This window comes from Phacochoerus africanus, chromosome 1 (genome assembly GCF_016906955.1).
Source record: "Phacochoerus africanus isolate WHEZ1 chromosome 1, ROS_Pafr_v1, whole genome shotgun sequence".
Taxonomy (NCBI): Eukaryota; Metazoa; Chordata; class Mammalia; order Artiodactyla; family Suidae; genus Phacochoerus; species Phacochoerus africanus.
In genome coordinates this window covers 33,277,078-33,297,544 of record NC_062544.1, presented here as the reverse complement: position 1 = coordinate 33,297,544, position 20,467 = coordinate 33,277,078, and the positions used below count along the sequence as shown (strand labels likewise).

Genomic DNA, 20,467 nt, shown 5'->3' with positions numbered 1-20,467 from the left:
TTAATAGATGATTTATTTTAAGCTGCCTGGCTTGATGATGCAACAAGCAGGGGAATGAGCTTGGTTTGAAGATAGATTTCTGATCTTCTGGGAAGTGTTTCTACTTTAATAAGCTTTGACTCACCGAGGAAATTCCTAAGGATGTTTAGTCACAACCTGCTGAGCTGCCAACTCTGTAAATACACACATGCCTATATGCACACATATGTACAGGAGTAAATAACCCTGTAGTCATGGCAGTGAATGCTGCTTTCATCAGGGAGCAATGCATTGCAGTCAGCAGGGGGGAAATTATTGCATAGGCAGGCAACCTCTTCCCTTCTAACTTGAGTCCAGTGGCTGGTGACTTGCAAATTAACTGACAATAGATAGGTTAACAAAAGAAGAGAAGAGGTTTATTTATACCCTCACACAGAATTACTCAGTGATAGATAACTCACTTAACAGACAGGATAAAAAAGTTTTATATACCAAACTAAACAAAGGGATGGAGGTGGTAGTTAGGACTTCACTGGGAAGGCAGGGAAGGTTCTGTGGGACTTTTTGATGCTAATGGCAATGAACAGTCTTCCTTTAAGGCAGTAGAATTCATAGGAGAAGCCTAAAGTGGGGTGGAGGTGGGGAGGAGGTTAATAGCAGCTGTAGAGCTTGAAAGTTATGCTTGAGCCAGATAAGGGGAGTTGAGATAAGATTTCTTTCTCTATCTTTTTTAGCTCAAATGTTTTCACTTTAAAATCAACTCTGGGGGTCTCTCCAGATTTCCCCCACTTGAAACTTCCGTACATATTTTTAAAAAAAGAAAAAAGAAAAAAAGGAGGCTAGGTTGATTGCTATGGAGAGAAATTCAGATTAGAAGTTGCAAGGAAAGAGATATGCAAAGGGAGAGAAACACAAAGATTAATGGTTGGAGCAGTTTCTGAATCCAGAGGGCAGCCAGTCAGGAAGATTTCCAGATGTTCAGTTTTGAAGCATCTTCTGGGAGGGTGGTAGAGGCCATGTCACAGTCATGGCTATTTCTTGGAATGGAGCATGGAAGATGCAGGTGTTCCAGTGAATTTTCTGAGTGGTCCACATTGTTGTGGTGATAAATCCTTTGAAGTTACAATATGTTGTCCAGCTTCAGCCTGCAGGGCTTCAGGAAAAAAGGCAGTTTTAGTTCTCTGTGATACCAAGTCAAGCGAGTGGGAGAAAAATTTAATTACCAACAAAATGTGTAAGACAGCAGGTAGAATTCACAAAGAGATGAAAAATAGCTCAAAGATAATGAATGGGAATCAAATCTGGTAACAGACAAGGGAGGTTATTATTTTCCACTGAAATATAAAATTTCTTTCTACAATTAGCCCAATTTTGATCAAAGATTATCAAAGTAAGATTTCTCTTGTTTACAAACTAAGTGTAGTCTCATTAAATTTGGCATGATCATTTACATGAGTGCAGCAAAACTGATAATTGGATGATATAGGCCTTTTAAAGTTTGCTTTGCTGAAACTTTTATAAAGAATCTCAGGTTGGCTTTTCAATTCCTCTTGAGGCTTGTAAGCCAAGCCATAGATTTAGCAGACTTCATTTTCAGTATCTATATTTTGGTAATTCCTCTCTTCTTAAGGCTCCCCCAGATATTCTAAATTTCCTGGACCTGCCAGAAATTGACTTTCCTTACTCACCTATAAAGGCTAGGAAATCTATGAGCCAGGTACCAGGCCAGTTGTTCCCAAAGTTTTATAAACAGTGGCTTCAAAAAGCAATTTAATGCCTGAAAACTGGTCATATATGATTCAGTGCACATGTATCTCAAATATGACATTCCAATTAAAGCCAGTGGTATAACTACTTTTCTCAATTATGTCCTGTTATAAAGAGAACAGATTCTTACCGATCTTATGCAAGCAACTATACTGCAATGAGAACAAGAATATTCAAGATGAGTTTCTGAGGTCTGGAAGGATCAGGTAGGGAGAAAAGGATAAATGTTTCTTTTTTGTTTGCAAAGTTACAATCTTTGAAATTGTTGTGAGTTACAGATACCTAAGAAGAAAATAGAAAGAGGTTTCTTATTGCCAGAAAAACAAAATATTTAAGAACAAGCAATATTCCAAACAAAAAATCCATAAAAATTACTATCATTTTTCATCTGTTTTCATTTTTCATTAAGTTTCATATGGTAATTCTTGTTCCATTTGATCCTGGCTTAGCAGTTTTGTGAACTCATCAGCTTTTCTGTTAGAGGTCTGGAAATCTTTACTCAGTCCAGTGGTACAATCTCAAGTTTATTTAAGCAACACCATCAGAATACTATAACAGAACACCTGTCATAGATTTTTCCCATGGTCCTATGAGACATCCCTTTCATTGAAGATAAAGTATCCAGCTTGTAGCTGATTGCAAGAGCTTTTAGCAAAACATCAGAATAAAACAATAACTATCTGTGAATGACAAAAAATATAAAATGGCCACTGTTAAAGTTTGATGAAAGTTCATTACAAAAAAATACTGCAATTGACAAATTTCTTTATGTCTGTGACATACTGTTTTAGATAATAACTGGAATTATGACTGATAAAATTCTATCAGGATATATTATAGACAATGAGGACATTGACAAAGTTCTAGGAACTTCATAGAATTTATGAAGTAATTATATTGATAATATTTAGGCATACAAATACCTAGGAAATATCAAGCTCCTCTTCCCCATTCCCATTTGACAAGGCTTCCAAAGCAATTTACCTTATAAAATAATCTCAATTAATTAAAGACCTCCCCTTTTACAAGGTGAGAAGGCAAATCCTTTGAGATTTTTCCAGGGATCCTCTGGTCAAAAAGACTTCATTTAGAATTAGACTTTGAGAAGTTGTTCAAAAGGTCAAAAGGTTTAAACGTGTGATTAAATAGAATCATAAGTGAGTTGTATTTTTTTAAGAAAAATTACTTGTTCCTAAATAATCAAAGACATGATGAAACACTGGAAATTATTCCAATAAGACACAGAATCTTTGTTTCCTAGATAGATGACCTAAAAGGGAAAGAAAACCTTTTATAGTCTCTTATTATGAACAGACCAATAGTCCTAGAAACTTTGTCTTTTTAAGAGAGAGAAAACCAAACTCTAGTGTTGCATCAGTAAACTAATGATATTAAAACTCATTTAAAAAACTTGCAGTAAATGTATTCAATCTTAGCCAGCCTGACCAGTGAGATAAGATTCTCTATGTGCCCCAACACATCACCGCCCCCCCATCTTTAAAACTTTCTGTATTTATTCATGTTTTTGTCTCTCACTTTTTTCCTTTTCCTTCTGGAACAATCTTTAAACAACTACTTTAGGACAAAATTACTCTTTTTTTTTCCTTAACAAAAACAACCCCACATCCCTTGAACACTTTGCATTTAGTTTTCTTCTTCACCTTCATTATTTCTAGTAGTTTTATTTACACATGTTGATTATCAATTACCCTTAGTAACCTTTATTTTCTGGAGAAAACTAGGAAGTAGACAATTGTGGACTGTCATATGCCAGCATTGTGTAGTAGCAGGCTTATCAATACATCATCTCACAGTTTCTAGAGACATATGCTTCCTCACAGTGCAATTTCTCAGTGTGACAAAAAGATCATCTTTAGAAACAGAACCAAATATCTTTAGCCTCCCTGTATAAATAAGCATCTAAATGTAAATAAACTTAAGGCTATGTTCAATAATTAATGTTTCAGTATTTTATACCATTTAGCAATGATCTATATAGTCAATGGATATCTATCATTCAACTTAGAATAACTTTAGGGTTTCAATACCAAATAGATTTTGGAAACTACTTCTAAGCAGACATAATAAAACACAATTATTGTTGGAATAAGATTTGTCAGAGTAATGATTCAACTTGATTAAAATATCATCTATAAGTTTTATAACATTAAGCATATAGAAAATAATAGTTTATTTGATTAAGAGACTCAAGTAGTCTGAAAATATATGCTTGTATCACAATGCTGATAATTCAGAAGACACAGTTGTTTTTATTAAACCAACAATACTACACTACTCTTATTTACTAAAGATTTACCTAAATCATATGAATTTGAAAAAATATTTGTATTTTGAGTTTTAGGAGTATTTTATTTTTATAAATTTTTATTTTTCTCTAAGCCAATTAAAGTAGATCTTTTAAGGTACTTGATAATTTGGCAATACCATCTAGAGGTAAGAAAACACTGCATATATATATAAAACACGCACACATAGACATACATTATAGCTTTCAAAATAATTCAAAATTTATTAGTTCATGTAAGAGTTCATATTTGCCTTTGCCCCACTTTTTATTCAAATTATACTCATTACAGATGTAATGAGTTGTTATTTGTTCAACATAAAGGATGGGGCTTTTTATCACTATTTTGGGGGAGACTGTTGAGATCTTTTTTTTGCCCTAATATGTAATCAATGGAGACTGTAGTTCAGTCTCTGGTGGTTGTTTTAGTGAACTGAGAAGTTTCTTTTACTGCAGCACTATGCACAATAGCCAAGAAATGGAAACAACCTCAATGTCTGCAACAGATGAATAGATAAAGACAATATGGCATATACATATATAAGTATATGTGTGCGTATACATTTACATATTTATTATATGATATATTTATAAATGTATACACACACATATATACACATACACATATATGTCTATTTATTTATACAATGTACTTATACATTCACACAATGGAATATTATTCATTCATAAAAAAGAATGAAATAATGCCATTTGCAGCAACATGGATGGACCTAGAGATTATCGTACTAAGTAAAGTAAGTCAGAAAGAGAAAGATAAATACCATATGATATCATTTATAAGTGGAATCTAAAATATGACTCAGGGAGTTCCCGTCCTGGCTCAGTGGTTAATGAATCTGACTAGGAACCATGAGGTTGCGGGTTCGATCCCTGGCCTTGCTCAGTGGGTTAAGGATCCGGCATTGCGGTGAGCTGTGGTGTAGGTGGCAGACACAGCTTGGATCCCACATGGCTGTGGCTCTGGTGTAGGCTGGTGGCTCCAGCTCCAATTAGACCCCTAGCATGGGAACTTCCATATGCCACAGGAGTGGCCCTAGAAAAGGCAAAAAGACAAAAAAAAAAAGACACTAATGAATTTATCTACATAACAGACTCACAGACATAGAGAAGAGACTTTGCGGTTACCAAAGGGGAAAGAGGCTGAGGGAAAAACAAATTAGGAATTTGGGATTAATATATACCCTACTATACATATAAAATAGACAACCAACAAGGACCTACTCTATAGCGCAGGGAACTGTACTCAATAGTCTTAATAACTTATAAGGGGAAAGGAGCTGAAAAATAATGCATGTAACTGAATCATTGTAAATCAACTATAATTTTTTTATAAAAAGAAATAAATTTTTAAAAATAGGAGTTCCCATCGTGGCTCAGTGGTTAATGAACAGACCAGCATCCATGAGGACACAGGTTAGATCCCTGGCCTTGCTCAGTGGGTTAAGGATCCTGAGCTGAGGTGTAGGTCAGGTTGCAGACGTGGCTGAGATCAGCATTGCTGTGGCTCTAGCAGAGGCCTGCGGCTACAGCTCCCATTCGACCCCTAGCCTAGGAGCCTCCATGTGCTGCAGGTGCGGCCCTAAAAGACAAAAAGACAGGAAAAAAAGAAAAAAGAAAAGAAAGCCTGGGGTGTACTAAGGAAAAGAGCATTGGGAATTTATTAAGGAGTTCTCAACAGGAGGAGAAATATATTTCTCATATTTTATGAGGGGAAGCAGTAGTACAGTAAAAGTAAGGTAACCTTCAGGCTGAGAACTGGTTATTTCCCTGGATGTTTTATATTTTAAAGAGATGGTTCTCAGGTCCTGCAGAAGACAGTTCTGGGTGGTAGAAGATTTACATCTCAAAGAGGGAGAGGAAGAATGCAACCTTTGAAAGTAACTGCTCTAAGAGGATTTTCAGGGGCATATTTGCCTATTACCAGATTTTGGCAGGGACAAACAGTCAATTCACCCAGTAGCATGGAGGTTTTGCAAGCAGGCATTGTAAAGGGGTGGGAAGCAGGGATATAGTGAGTGGACAGAATTATGTGTGTTGAGAGGCTGTAGTTTTTAGTTGGCCCGAGTTGAGGTTGAGAAGAGGGTTCAGAGCAGCCTGACTGAGGAGGCTAAGGCCCAGGACAATTCCTATTTGTGTTTCTTTTTCTTGAGCTCAAGACAGTCCCTTTTCCAATGTCCTGACGTTTTAAAGAATCTACAAGTATCTTGAGGTGAATAGGGGGAGCTTTGGAATTCATGAGAAAGATGAGTGGGCTTTCAGCTACTTCTACAGCCCTATTTCTGATTTTGTAAAGACTCGATTAGTAAGATGAGGGTAGATATGTTCATTCCTCAAGTGAATGGCAGCCTCCGTAATATTAAAGGGGCAGGCCTACCCATCCAATAGTATTATTTTTGAATTTCTTATATCAGAGAGAGGTCCATTCAAGGCAGAAATCAAGATTCCTACGTTCTAGGGCTTCTGGATTTAGAGCTCTGTGTCTTGGGAAAGTCTTTATAAATTGTTCAACAAAGGGTTTAGGATGTATTCCTTTCCTTTGAGTACATCATTCCACTTTAGCCCAGTTACCCTTCAGGGGGAAGGCTTCTATAATAGCTCCTATCAGGCCCTGAATATCAGCTTGCAAGTCGGCCATTGGTACTGAGGGGGTGGGGGAGGGGAGTGTATGGAGGATGTAGATTCTTTTGTTGTTGTTCTAAATCGAATTTCTGTTCTTTAATTTTGTTAAAGGAGCCTTTTAAGCTAGCTGTTGTCTCTCTCTCTTTTGTTCTTCTTTCAATTTGATCTTTCCATATTGGTATCAGGATACTTGTTTAGCATGAGAGTTCTTTAAAAATTCTTTCAAATATAAAATCCTTTCCAAATCAAAGGATCTGAAGTCTGGCCATTGATGAATCAGGATCTCTAAATGTATAGCTATTCCAAAGTGTGACTCAAAACCAATTAGCCTTTTGATGACTTAGCCATGGACATAAGAGGCAGCCTACCCACCCCAAGATTGTGCAGAAGATGAAGCTCCATAATTTAAAGTCACCCCCAAGGACAGCCAAAGAGAAAGAAAGCCAAGAAGCTCATTTACCATGGGTGATGAGAATGGTGTTTGTGAATGCTTGTGTCTCTAGTTTCCCATAGAAGTGAGACACCTCTATATATAGACCTTTCTATATGTGATACCAGGCAAGCGGCACTGGGTTGGAAATTCCTAGCCTAAGCAAGGCAATGAGGCAACAGAGGACAAGGCCCTTAGGGCTGAGACCCCTTATCTAGACTAAGATGAAGACACTAAGAACTGGCAGTGGTTAGCAGGATACCAGCCACAAATGGGTTATCCAATCTACTCACATTTTTGTCCTGTAGTCTATAATAGATTCTCATGCCCTCAGCCTAATGTTTGGCTTCTGAGCACAGATCCAAAAATATGCATCCCTTAGGCATATAGAAAACCAGAGAGTGAATGTTCTTTCTAGACCCAAACCAGGCTCTCAGGACACAAAACAGGATGAACAGACAGGATGCAGTGGCTATCCCTGGGAGAGAAAGGATCTATAACAAAAGTGGTCAAACCAAGAGTCACCATATACAAAGTACTACTAGTTCATTTAAGTATGTTCTCCTGCTAATCTCCACCTTGGAAAGAAATGAAAAGAAAAGGAAAGGAAAGAAAGGAAAAGGAAAGGAAAGGAAAGAAAGGAAAAGGAAAGAAAAGGAAAGGAAAGGGAAGGGAAGGGAAGGGAAGAGAAGAGAAGAGAAAAGAAGAAAAGACTTTTTGATGCTAAGGGCTTTTTGATGCTAAGAGAATGGGTAGTCTGTCCCTATTCTGCAGATGAATTTGCAGGAAACTCCCTGGGAAGGGGATAAACTGCAGTTGTATTTCCTGGAGGCTCTGCTGTAGTCAGATAAGGGCCATTCAGATAAGGTTTCTTTCTGCCTCTGCTTTAGCTAAAATGTTTTGTCTTTAAAATTATCTTCATACCAACTCTGGGGGGCTGAGTGGGTACCTACAAGACTTGAGACTCACATCATCACAAAAACTTTAAAGAAGGAAAATCTCTGGGGTCCTTCCTGTGACAAGTGTTGAGATAGTCAATGTTTCTCTGATGGGCTGGAGAGCTTCTGGAAGACCCAGTGAAGATCCTGGTGACAGACACACTGCTGCCTAATACAAAGGCACTGTGGGTTTATTGACGTCTCTGCGCAGGCTGAGATCACCATGGGCCTCCTTCCAACAACACTAGCCCTGGCTTCTGTGCCTACAGTGAGGGCTGGTATTTAACTTCATTAAGTCCCCAAGATTCAATGCTTCAAAGTGCATTACTTCCCTTCAGAAAATCATTACACAATATTTTAAGACATAAGTAATATCTGTTTTTGAAATATATATATATTCATATATATATTTGCTTTATACAAGTATATATACATACATAGGTATAGATATACACACATATGTATATATATACATATATACACCATATATACACATATATATATACACACACACATACATATACATGTATATATACACACACATATACATATACATGTATATATACACACACATATATACATACTTATCTATATCTAGACCTAGATACATATCTATATCTATATCTATTTGCTTTTGCCTTTTATCCATGACAAGCAGGAAAGGTAGACTTTATACTTCCAGGTCACAAACTGATCTTTTATCTCAAAACTGACTTTCAAGGAAATGTTGTTATCTGTGGAAATATCTAGGAAAAAGGTAAAATTCAAAGTTCTAATTTCAAAAGGCAGTATTCCACATTCTCTATTACTTTGATTAGTGCTATGAATTGGTGATGTTTTGTTGCAAACGAGCTTCCTGTTAATTAAAGCCATCTTCACAACTTCAGGAACTCTGTATTATAAAATAGTTAAGGATAGTTCCTGGAAAAAAAATGCAGTCTCAAGTCTATCATTTCAAACTGTTCATCCGGAATACAAAGTGTAGAGATTAGGAAGGGAACTACCAGATGATCTTTTCTTAGAAGATGGAAAACCCCATTGAAAAGGCAGACATAGGTCTGCAGTATAGACTCTCCGGATGAAATTCTTAAGGATGGGCACCATGAATTGGGGGCTCACTAACCTGCAAGGACACTGGCAATCAATAGCAACAAGAATAAGAACATAGCTAGAATGGGTCAGAATTTGAGAAACTTTTTTTTTTTTTTAACATCCCGGAGTCTTTTGTTTTTCATTTCTATGCCAGGTACCAACATCAGCAAAAAGTCAGTTTTTACACCTAAAAAAGCCTCTTGTCTCTTCAGAGAAACTTCTTTATAGAATGAATTTAGATGTCACTAATTAGTGGCTCAAATGCTAGCTTCCCAAAATATTATCAAAATTACCTTTTAATAGTGGGTCATGCTTTGCTGGAAGAGGGGGAATGTGCTGGGCATTATAGGATATTATGCAGGAATCTTGACCGTGACCCCCTACATGGCAGTAACCCACCAGTTATGACAATCAAAAATGTCTCCATGTCCCTGAAATTCAAAATCAGCCCTGGCTAAGAAACGAATGCTTTATAGGTAACAGAGAACACTCCCTCAACAGTCTTAACAGAGGGTCAGAATGGGAAGGGCAAGGTCAGGAATATTTTTGAGATTTTTGAAGTATGGTTTTTTTCTCTCATTGTGAGGGTGGGGGAGGTCTGGTTAGGGCTGGCTGAGGACCATAATATAATTTAGGATTAGTGGACATAGCAGGGTGAAGATTTTGAGGTGAGGAGTTCAAAAATGCTTGAATTGAGATAAAATTATCCTTTGAAGTTTCCTATAGATAAGTGGAAGGGTGTTTGGGGAAGTCCTTGGAGTGAACAATAAAGTCCTTTCTAACTGTCATCTTCTTGGGCTTTCCGGAAAAGCAAAGTTTTGCTGTGAAGACCCTGGAATAGGAAAGTCAAGTTAATGTAGACTGTGTGGATATGTCAATGTTTTTGGTTCTCAGTAGACTTCTTGAGGTTTCCACCCACCCCTTCAGGTTGCTACTTGCTTTTTTGCCCACTATAACCACATTCAAAAAAACCAATATGTGTGACGTCAAAGAGACAGAAGTGAAGAGTATAGACTCTGGAGTCACTTTGGTTTCGTCCTGGTTTCACCACATTACTAACTGTGCAATCTGGGCAAGCAACACCCTCTTGTCAAACCTCAATTTCTCCAGCAATAAACTGAAGTTAATAATAGTATCTCCCCATCAGGTTGTGATGGAATTTGAATGATACATGTCTGGTACACTCAACATAATATGTACTCAATGGGTATGAACTAACTGTGCAGAACTATGAAAAATGCCATTGCAACAATGTCCGTATGCATGGACCATCATGCTTTTGAGGACCTCCTTTAGTCTTTTTCCCTTAAGCTCTCAGAAAAGCCTGGGTTGAAAAAGAGACTGAAATTCTCTCTCTGCACCCTAGAAACATCATGGAGTAAGAGTGACCAATGGTTCTAAGTTCCTCTCTCCATGTTCTTAATTGAGCATGCTCTTTGAACATCACTAACATGTGGGGTGATTTAGGTTGCAGTTTAGTAATGTCCCTGCTGAGAAAGTTGGTGAACAATAAGAGCACCAGGGCACTAGCTTGGGGTAGGTTAAAAGCTACTGTCCTGAAACTCATCCGCTGGAATGTTCACCTAATCTATTTTCCATGGCATATTTTAAAGACAATACCTTGCTTTAATAGCCATGACTTTGACTGCATTCATTACCCTGTGGAATTCTGTTCTTTGCTCTCTCCTAATTCTAGTAACAGGTCATAATCTACAAATGCTGACCTAGGCACTTCCTATATTTTTTGCACTTAATCCTCTATGAGGTACATGCTATAAGGAGAAATCTGGTACTCACAGAGTCAAAATAACTTGCTGAAAAGACCTGGCTGACACACGAGCAGAGGCAGGATTCAAGCCTCTGTCTATCAGGGTCCAAAGTTGATGACTGCCCTACTACAGCATGATGCCAATATATACCTACTTCTCAAAAAAAGAACAAACAGAAAAACCAAAGGATAACACAGCAAACACTTCCTTGTCATAGTTTTACAAAACTTGGGTCCAGTATTTGACCAGATGAACTATTCTGGAATCCTGGCAAGAAACAGACTATCTCGTAAAGTGATAGATCTAATCTGATCATAGGATGACTGAAAAAAACTGAACACTAACCTCAGGGAACCACAACCATTGATGGGATCAGGAAGGAAAAAAAACAAAACAAAACTCTACACTACACACCACCCAGTCCCCCAGTGTATTTTGAGGACTACATACATTTGGCAAAGAAGTATTTCAACAGCAAACTTTATCAACAAAATGGTAACAGGCTAAGGGAATTTCACTGAAAAACACTGTGACGGGGGAGTGACAATGGAATGAAATGCCTTCAAGAAAAATGTCTTAAAGAGTAGCTTTGCTACAACAGTGTCCTTTTTTTCATAGCAATGGATTTTTTGTTTTGTTTTTTCTTTAACATGGATCAGAATTCTTTATTCTCTAACACAACACTGCAAATCAATGATACCTCAGTTAATAAAATTTTTTAAAAGAATTCTTTATTCTACGTTAACTCTGCCCAATGCCAGCTGTGTGATTCTAAGAAAGTCCAATGATTTCTTTGGGCCTCCGTCCCTTCTCTATAAAAGGGATTGGATATATCATCTATAAGGTCCCTTCTTTTTCTTGAGTCAAAAAGATGTTATTAACTGACTACTGCCCTCTACAGGTAACTTGCTCCGCAGTGCGAGAATTCACCTAGGGGATGTTAGCAAAATTCTTGCGGCATATTTAATGTTGTGACTTAGTGTCTCACATAATATCTTGTCATTCAATGAACCATGGTTTTTAATCAATTAAAACTTTGGATTTTGTCTAGCCTTCCTTTTACAGATAAGGAATATGAGGATTCCCATGGCTGTGAACATTTCCAGATTCCTTTGGAGTAAGGCTGGGGCTTGAGTACAAGTCTCTTAATCAGTTCAATAGCATGCAATAAGTGACCTTTCCAATCTTTCACGCTTGTCTTCAAAACACTCTTCCCTCCCCTTGTCAGAGAGCATCGGAACTCAGTATTTTCTAAATTTTCTATGTACTTACTACCCTTAAGAGTTGAGGAACTGTGGATTTTTCCATGAGAGCAGGAAATGGCTGCTTCAACGTTTGCGTGGTAATTATGTGAGCACCTTGTTGTGAGGTTGCCTTTCTAAAACCTCACTCCTGAGGGGGAGGTCGCTTACTGACATTGCCAGGAGAAAATGTATGCATGCTCAATATCTGATTGATTCACTCTCAGCTCAAGGACTGCTGAAAATTTTCATCCTTCACACAGAGACCTACTCAGAAGTTGGGACACACTATTCATTTCTAAGGTGGAGGACAGAGAAAGAAAATGTCCTGGACAGCTTTCAGTGAAAATCTGTGTCTTTTTCAGCCTACTTGAGACATTTTTAAAATGAATTCATGTTTTCACTTTTATGACTACAAAAGCAGCATTTGTGCCTTGTAGAGAGTTATAAATACAAATTAAAAAAATGAGAAAATGATAGCACTGTATTCCTACCACCCATGGGTCACCACTGTTAACACACCTGGGTGTAGATCCCGAAAGCTTTTTCTGTGCCTATGTAAATATACATATACATTTTTTTACCCAAATGAGATCATGTGTGGTTTGTAACCTGCTTTCTTTAATGATCTCCATCTTCCCTTGTCAATGGATTTTCATCTTATCAAAAGCTCAATCTGTATTCAAATTTCCCCCGTTTGTCCCTAAAATGTCCTTTACAGTGGTTTATCTAAACCAGACTCAAACCTAGCACCCTGCATTGCCTCCAGTATGATGTCCCTTAAAAGGCTTTAATCTATTGGGATTTCTTCCCTCTACTATTTTTTTTTTTTCATCAAACTCCTTGTTGAGGAGAAAATGGTAGATTGAGGTCCTGTGTTTTTCTCCCCTTTTTTCTTTCATGTTTCATTTTGTACAAACCCTAGATTTTTAGGAAATTGCCCAACTTTCTGTTTTACCTTCACCTGAAGAGATCCGGCCCTAAAGGTATAACAGATGGTTAGCTGCTTAAAAATAAGACTTTTAGTCTAAAAAGGAAACCTGTAAACCTGAGGAAAACATCTCTATTTTTCTTTAATTTCTCCCTCCCTCCCCACCCCTCAGCCCTCAGAACAAAGTAAAATTTATCAAAACAATGCCAGGCTCTTTGATAAGGCTCTAGTAGGGAACAAAACAGTCATAATCCCTATCCTCACAGAGCATATAGTCTAGTGGGAGAGTTTGATTTTAAGTTAATCATGAACATTAAGTGCTTAATTAAATGATGGCAAATACAAATGCTGAACAGAAAAAGTATAGATGTCAAAGTGATGGGGGTGAGAAATGGTTCAGGGAAGAAAGAGGCCTGGCTTAGTATGTTATAGAAGCCTTCTCCTGAGGAACGACCTTCAAATTTATAGCTAGTCAAGGGAAGATCAGGGGAAGACTGTTCCAGGCACTGGGAACAGCATTTGCAAAGGTGCTGAGATTTAGAAGTAGTACCTACATAGCATCGCTGGGATGAAGAGACTGAGAGGGAAAAAGGAATGTGATAAAGCTAGAAGGACAGGGACCAGACCATTCAGAGGCCATAAGACATGTGAGTCATTTGGGGACTTAATTATATGGGCAAGAGGGAGCAATGAAGAGCTTGAAGTAGAAGAGACATAGAGTCAGATTCAGGTTTTTAAGATCTTGCTGACCACTGGGTAGAAAGCAGGTTTGAAGAAAAAGGAGTAGGCAGAAGGAACTGGTTAGAATGTCACTGTGTTTGTCCAGCTGAGAGATTATGGCTTGGCCTAGGGTGATGGTTGGAATAAGTCAAAGAAGAATAATTTTAGAGGTATTCAGCTAATTAGAAAGTGGAGTCAAAAAGACTGAGGGACTAATTGGATGGGGAGGGTAAGGGAAAGGTAGGCACTAAAGATCATAGGGCCATTTCCGTGTAAGTGATCGTAACCCAATTCAAACTGACTTAAGTTTGAAATGAAACTGACTGATTCAAGTGCAGGAAAAGTCCTGGGAATAGCTCAGATGCTTCAGGCATGGCTGGATCCAGAAGTTCTGGTGATGTCTCACAGAGTAGGTCTCTTTCCAATATTTTGCTGCTGTAGCTTCAACCTCTCTCTGGAAAGCTCTTTCCATTTTGTGGCAAAATAGCAGCTGGCAGCTCCAGGTTCACATCCTCATAGAGTAGCAACTCCAAGAGAAGAAAGCCTCTCACATTTTCAAGAGATATCCTAGAACCGAATTTCATTGTCTAGTTCTGGGTATCATGTTCACCCCTGAAGCTAGAAGACAGAATCTGTTCCATGTTCCACTGAAGCAAATAGACTCAGAGTGGGAAAGGAAATTTGAGGAGCTCTTATCAATATGATGATGAATCAACAATAAGCATGCAAGAATGACAGTACTTACTACAGGTAATAGCTAGGATTTTTATAGGCACAACTGACTGGATGGCAGGATCTTTTGCTGGAGGAAGAGTATAGTGTTGAGGTAAAAGGTCACAAATTCAAGTTTGCACATGTTCTCTCTGAGGCCCATTAAACTTAGACATGTAGATGTCATGCAGGAAGATGGATGCATGGGTCTGATGCTCAGTAGAAGGTTCTTGGCAGTAGGTCAAGCCTTGGAAGTTATCAGAGTACAGGATATGGTTGAGATCATCTAAGGAGTATGTCAAATGAGAAGAAGAAATTTGATAGCTGAGGAGAAGAAGAGGAGGAGACTACAGAACAGAGTGAAAAGACGGGCTGGTCAGCCAATTAAAAGAAAACCTAGCAGGGATGGTGCCATAAAGTCCAGAGTGTTTCCCGGGGGTAAGTATGGAATGTTTAACTATTGTCAGACTTCTGAGAGAGCTCAGATGAGGAAGTGTCCATAGAACATAGCAACATGGAGATGGTTGGTGAGCTTAGTTAGTGGAACAGGTTTCAGTGGAGTGGTGGGGAAAGAAGCCAGGTTTGGTAAGAGGCTGAAGAAAGAAAAGATGGTAAAGAGGAGAGGTTCGCTTTGAATGGGTGGAAACTGACAAAACAGCTAGAAGAGGAAATGGAGGTCTAAGGAAGATTTTTGTTCTGTCTCTCTTTTTTTTTTCCTTGGTTTTTAGGGCCACAACTGAGGCATACGGAAGTTTCCAGGCTAGGGGTTGAATCAGAGCTACAGCTGCTGGCCTACAACACAGCTCATGGCATCACCAGATCCTTAGCCTACTGAATGAGGCCAGGGATCAAACCCTCATCCTCATGGATCCTAGTCGGATTCGTTAACTGCTGAGCCACACGGAACTCTCTGTCTTATTTTCTGATCAAGAGACTTGAACTTATTGAAGAGAAAAGTTGGAAATATACAAGCTGAAAGACAGATGAACATGGAATCCAGATCCCAGTGGATGATGAGACCTTATAATAGAGAAGGACCACCTCCTTCACTGTAATTGAGCTGGAAAGAAAGGACGACTTATGCCAGAACATGTGTGGATCCCATGGCCAGAAGTTGAAGTTGTTTCCATAGGAAGGCTTCTGTTGTCTCTCTGAAGTAGGAAGTCATCTCCTTTAAGTAAGGAAGGGGTCTGAAGTTTGAAGAGAGTAGAAAGACTTGAAACGGCATTCAGGGAAACAAACTGGAGATAGAATAGGAACTCAGAGCTGTACCTGTGACCCAGCAGAGCCTGTATTTGTCTTAACCTGGCCACTGGTGATATCCTCCAGGAGCTCCCAGCATCCCAGGTGCTGAACCTGAAGAGATAGACTACTGGCCGGTCAACATGATGGAGGAGCACAGTGAAAAGGAATTGATGATAAAGAGAAACCTCACCATAATATTTTGCATGGCATAAAATGGAGATCCTTGTTACACCTAGGTTAGTGAAGTGAGAATGGGGCCACGGGCAGGATGGCTACTGACTTCACATTATCACAGGATAGGTTCTCATGGGGTTTTTACCAAGCATACAAGAGAATGAATGACAGGATGAACCATGGAATCTATGTTGGGTAGTGAGGGAGTGAGGAGAGAAGGGCACTGAAGACAGGGGTTGACCATAGGTGGTCCAAAAGGTGAGAGAACAGGTGTGAGAAATTCAAAGGGCTGGCCATCAGCAACACAGAGTCCCTCCCTCAGGAGGGAGAGGCAGCCTTGCACCATGAAAGCACACCGACCTCGGTGTTGGAAGGTCCCAGGCCCACCAAATATCAGTCACATGACCCTGTCTCTGCTTTAGATTCCCAAATTTAAAAATTGGGGATAATGGTATCTTTCCTGCTCACCTCACTGAGCTGTTGTCAGCAACCAGCTGAAGTGCTATTATTAAAGTGCAAACTGTATTAGAAAACAGACCTAAAGGTCTCTTTTTTTCCATTGTGGCAGAGAGGAGGGTGTGTGGAAAGGGAGGTGGTTACCCAAGACCTCACCACTAACTACTGCTGGCCTTACATGTGTGCTGTGCTTCACTTAGGGGAGGAAAAACAAACTTTGCATGCTCTGCCTTGAGCTGTTGCTATTTACTAACAAGCTGTTCTTTAGCAGTGCTGTGGTTCTATTTTAATTTTTTAATTGTTTGTTTTTATTCCATAACAATCTAACCTTCCTGGATCATTCACACACATTAAAACATTAGATCAGGGCACACCGCCTGAGGAATGATGCTCAGAGTGATACGTTAAATGAGGTTACCAAATCCTTCCCCAATACAAGCACAAACTTTTTAACCCTTTGTTCCCATTATTCTCTTTTTATTCTCCTTTTCCTATTAATCCCCTACCCAGGAAAAAACAAAACCAAACCTTTTTCTTCTTGCAGTTGTCTCTACTACTTGTGGTAATAAAAGACACCACCACTCACACAGTTGATCAAGCCAAAACCTTGGGAATCATTCTTGATTTCTGCCTTTCCCTGACATCCAGTCCATTGACAGGTGTCCCCAGAAAATTTCATGATATTTACCACCATTGTCACAGTCCTCAACCACCAGCTCTCCCAGGGACAACCATGATAACCTCTTCCCTGGACTCCCTGCTTCCCTGTTTGCCTCTCTGTAACCTGTTCTCCCCAAAATTCATTTGCTAGAGCCACATTTTCCAAAGCACAATTCAGAGGTCATCTAGAATAAAATCTTCCCGCCCCACCAATTTCACTAAGGCTACCCTAGACCTCCTTTGAGTCCTTGAACTTGCCAAGCTTGTTTGAGCCTCTGGTCCTTTGCCACAGCTGTTCGCTTAGCTTGGAATGTTGTTCTCCCTGATCCCCACATTGCTGGTTCTCCTTTGTTATTCACACTTCAGGTTGCCACCTCGTCATCCAGTCCTCCCCTGCCCACCCAGCCAAAAGAAGGATGAATGTTTTCATCTGTCTTGCAGAAACATATACATCCTTTCCTCGGTCCTTTCTTATCTATTGCTCTGTTCCTTTTCACCCTTAAAAAAAAGTTCTTTTTCATCTATTCCTTAAGTTATAGGAACCAGAGGTTTATAATAAACATCGCAGAGAATTCCCTAAATACCACCTGTGTGGCTAAATCAGTACAACGAACATTGCCTTTGGGGTGGGGGCGGGCAAACAGATTCCTCCCTCCTCCCCTTTTTTCTCTCTTTATCCTTTCCTCTTCCCCTCCCTTCCTTTGCATATTTAACTCAAAGACTGGTGATATATCGGGGTCATATTTCTAACATAAAGGCAGCTATGGTATGAAGATTCAGGCTAAGTTCTATTTTTCCTCTTTTATTTGTTTCTAAGCTGTACTTCTACATACAAAGTGGCAACAAAAACTATTGTTTCATAGGTTGTTGTCGAGTGAGAGAGTAAGCATATCAGTTTTCTACTGTCACAATAATGCTGTGTAACAAACTATCTCAAAGTTTATTGGTTTAAAACAGCCTTTTTTTTTTTTCTCATTTCCCTGTGAATCAGCTGGATAGTTTTGCTGATCTGGCCTGGGCTCACACATGTATCTACAACCAGCTGTCCCCTCAGATGGCACTAGCTGCCCGGGATGGGGATGGGCTTTAGCTGGGATAACTCATCTCTGTTCCATACAGTCTGCTATTTCCAAGCAGGCTTGTCTAGGCTTGTGTTTCTGGTGATGGCAGGGTTCTAAGAGAAAAATCAGAAACCATATTTCAAGTTTTTTGCTTGCATTTAGTTTGCTATTATCCCATTGTCTGACAAATCACATGGCCAACCTCACTGACAAAAGGCATGGATAAGGGAGGTCCAAAGTCTCATGACTAATAGTGCAATCAATCCACTACAATGAGAGTGAATCATGGTGATGTGGAAACTCCTCCTCTGAGAAGACTTCCCTGATTTTCCTCAGCAGATATATCATATTCTTTCTGATATGCTTCTAGTGCAGAAATGACTAATAAGTATGTATTAAATCCCTATACTCTAGGTGCTGGGGTGCTGCATACACAGCAGTGAACGCAGCAAAGTCCATTGCATTGTAGTGGTGGAGTGCAGAGAGTGAATAATTTACATGCGTGAAAATATACATAATTTTATAGACTGGCATGTACTTTAAAAGTCTTGTTTTATATCTCCTTATGAGCATGTCAGTACCCCCCACTGCCCTCCCCACACACCCAAAGCTGGGATCTCCCCGAGGGCAGGGACCAAGTCTTTTCATCTTGACATCTCCAGTCCCTAGCATGGTGTCTGGCCCAGGAGGTGCTCAATAAACAATGCAACTGCAAGTGGTCAAAAGAGCCCTGCATAAGGCATCCCCATGAGAGGTTATGGAGCCAAGAGCCTTGCCATGGCAGCAGCTATTCATTCTCAGGCTATTATCTCATTTGACTCTTACATATTCTCATGGGAAGACACAGAGTCTCATTTTTCTCCCTGACACTCTTCTCTCTGGATGTCTCCACAGGGACCCTCCTGACACAAATGTCTATCACTCAGCAGTGATTATGATCAAGTTTCTCATTTTCCTTCTCTCCTAATCCACAGATGATTTGGCTCCCCACTTCTCAGTACTTGTATATCTCATCATAGATGAGTATGGCAAATGATGGTGGCAAAGTCAGAGAGGACAAGGGACCTGGGGACCCAGGAGCTTGCCTCTTCCACCTGGGATGATGAAGGCAGAAACCCATCACTTCGAGCAGAAAGGCTCCACATTATCCCATCTCTCAGTGTGAATGAGAGAGAGGAGAGACTTGGACTACTATTAACAAGTTGTTAGAGTTCCTTCTTCACCTGTCTTAGTTCTAGCTCCTCTATTTGTGTTACTCAGGGCCTCTTTCCAAAGACTAATATGCCTACTGGAAGACACTGGTTGGCTTAAAAATACTGATGTGGCTACCAGTCAGGTTTTTAACTGCTCAGCCACTGAAATTCCTTCTTTCTTTTGGGGTGTTCTTGTAGCATGCATCTCAGCAAAAGGCAAAACCTGCCTCCCACTCTAGAAACTGAAAAGGCCAATTCTGGCTTTCCTTCTGCTCACTGGCAAGGGTAGTGTGTGCATGAGATCAAGTAGAGCACCAATGGCTCTACTTGGGACAGTGGAACATTTCTCCCTCCATGATCAAGGCAACAGGGGTAATAGCAGCAGCAGGAAACAGGGTCCTATAACTAGTATCCAGTGGAGCTATCTGTTTTGGGTTAAATTGTATTGTATCCCCTCAAATTCTTATGTTAACTACCTAGCCCCTGGTATCTCAGAATGTGACCTTGTTTGGGGATAGAGTCTTTGCAGAGGTCATCAAATTACAGTGAGGTCATCAGGGTGGGCACTCATCCAAATGACTGATGTTCTTACAAAAAGAGGCAATTTGGACACAGAGACATGATTAGAAGGATTCAATGTGATGAGAAATACAGGGAGAATGGCATGTGAACATGAAGATGGCCCTTTATAAGCCAAAGAGAGAGGCCTGAAACAGAGCCTTCCCTCAGAGCCCTCAGAAGAAACCAATCCTGCAGACACCTTGAACTTGGCCCTCTAGCCTCCAGAGCTGTGAGACAATAAATTTTTGTTGTTTAAGCCACTCAGTCTTTGGTTCTTAGTTATGCCAGCCTTAGCAAACCAATATGCCATCCTTGCCAGAAATTTCTTCCTGTAGCATGGTTTGGCTCTGGTCCTAGCCTCCTTAGATTCTTGGTTCTACAACTTCCAGTCTTTTCTGAAGGAATTGAATATATCTTCAAGATATTATTTCTTTTTAATTAAAACTCAGCCAAAGTTTGTTGTTTCCAGCTAAGGAACCCAACTGATACAAATACCATGTTCTGAAGAGTTTTCTCTCTGTATGGGACTCTGGATCAATTTTTCTTCCTCTCTCAGTGAAATGGTTCCTGCTTCTGAGCCCCCTGGTTCAGCCA

At 39.6% G+C, this 20,467-nt stretch overlaps 1 long non-coding RNA gene across 1 annotated transcript in view; it reads right to left on the bottom strand.

Annotated features, from left to right (window-relative positions):
• Positions 1 to 373: 373 nt before the first annotated feature.
• The window catches only part of LOC125111740 (uncharacterized), a 255,742-nt gene continuing 235,648 nt past the window's right edge, over positions 374 to 20,467 (bottom strand). The window contains exon 3 of the long non-coding RNA XR_007130926.1: positions 374 to 1,132. This is a non-coding gene — a long non-coding RNA (uncharacterized LOC125111740). The remainder of the gene's footprint in view (positions 1,133 to 20,467) is intronic.